This window comes from Marmota flaviventris, chromosome 14 (genome assembly GCF_047511675.1).
Source record: "Marmota flaviventris isolate mMarFla1 chromosome 14, mMarFla1.hap1, whole genome shotgun sequence".
Lineage (NCBI taxonomy): Eukaryota > Metazoa > Chordata > Mammalia > Rodentia > Sciuridae > Marmota > Marmota flaviventris.
The window spans coordinates 55,432,762-55,434,665 of record NC_092511.1 but is presented as its reverse complement, the minus strand read 5'-3'; positions in this window follow the sequence as shown (position 1 = coordinate 55,434,665).

Genomic DNA, 1,904 nt, shown 5'->3' with positions numbered 1-1,904 from the left:
CCTATTGTCCAACTCTGATTTTTCTGTGATGATATTAAGGAGATGTCTCACTTACTTTCTCACTAATAAAAGGATATCAGGAATAAAATATTTACCTTTGATGTGTTTTTCTTATTTGGTGTATTGATGTAGCTGAACTCATTATATCAGCACATGTCCTAATACTAAATCATCATCGTATTTATGCCTGATGCTCTTATACTTGATTGAATTTGATTACATATTTTGATTTAGATTTTTACATCATTTTTCACTAATTAAATTGACATGTGGTTTACTTCAGAGTTATTCTAACTTAAAAACAAACAAAAAATCTTGCTGAGTGTGCAATGTGTCCCTGGAAATGTAATAAACTGAGGTTTATATATATTATCCTATTAAATTTAATGGCAATTTTATGAAGTCTCTGCTTTATGTCCCTTTGTACATAACTGGTTTTGGGAAAAGTTATCTAAGGTAACCTATCCAGGAAATCCTAAGACCTTTATTCCCTAGACTAATTCTTAATTTATTTAGTACACTAGGAAGCTTTTCATCTTTTGTTCTGTTGTAGAATAGTTTATATTGTGTGGGAATTATTGACTTCTCAGTAGATTGAAATAATATACCCATAATATAAATCCAGGTATCCATTATCTGATTTTGTAGTCTTTTGGGGAAAGTTATTTTATGATAACTTGAAATTTTGTTTATAGATTTTTAATTTCTTCCTTGTCATTGAGATCATCAAGTTTATTAGTATAGAATTGAACATGGAATGCACACATGAAAATCACCTTTATGTTTGCGGCAGTCTCTTTTTATTAGATTTGTAAAGGATTATAGCCACATTATCTTCTTATATTCTTATCTGTTCTCTGTCAGGCCCTGGTTCTGCCCAGGGAAACAGTCATGAACAAGATGGAGGAGTCCTACTGTGGCAGAGAAGAACCCAAACCCAGAGTCCCACCCATGCCCAGAGACTATATAGGGAACCCAGGTCTCCCAGCTCCTATGCCCTGTCCCTGGAGCCTGTCTGTGATGGCCTAGCTCACTCAACAATGTTATCACCAAGGCAAACATAGCCAGCCCCCATCTGGTCTTGTAAGTGCCCATTCCAGAAACCTCTTTATTTCAATAAGAAAATTCTAGAAATTCTAGACCTTTGGTGGATATTAATCAACTGGAGGAAGCAGGGCTACAATTTGTAATCAGTGTCATCCAGCAATATTTCTACAAGTTAGAAGAATATCTCCAGTCCAAGGGGAGGGTCTTCTTGTGACTTTCCCCTCTGGCTAATGTTCTGTTACGTTATGCTGGTGGATGTGCAAAGAGCTAGACATGGCTTTATCAGTTTTCTCTTTCTATTTTCACCGCATTAGACACCTAACCATCATTACTTTCTACTTCCTGCTTTCCTTAAAATACTAATTATAGTTGTTTCTCTCCCAGTATCTTAAATTAGTATGTGTTCTTTCCATATTTTGTTGATTTAAGAAATTATACAAGGCTTTGAGTACATCAAAGAGGAAGTTCAATCTTTTCTTCCCCCACAGAAGACTTATTTAACAATCCCATAAGAAACATGATAACTTTTTGAGAATTCCAGAATCCAGTTAAGTTTTAGTACCCCAGGAAAGCAAAGGTCAAGATTAGCCTTGCTGAAATGAGAAAGAACATCACTTTTCCTTTACCTACATCAGGTCCTCTCCCAAGCTAACACAGCTCAGCATCAAGAGAGGTTTGGACACCTCCCTGTGGTGATTGTGGGAGTGGGATGAATGTCCAAGCTCCCATAATCTGTTCTTGTAGCATACGCCCTACATTTTCAGTGCTCTCCCCAAGAGCCAGTCTTTGTCTCTACTCACAAAAGAGAATTGAGAGGACTGGCACAGTTTAGACACCTCAGTTGGCCAGAAGGTAGG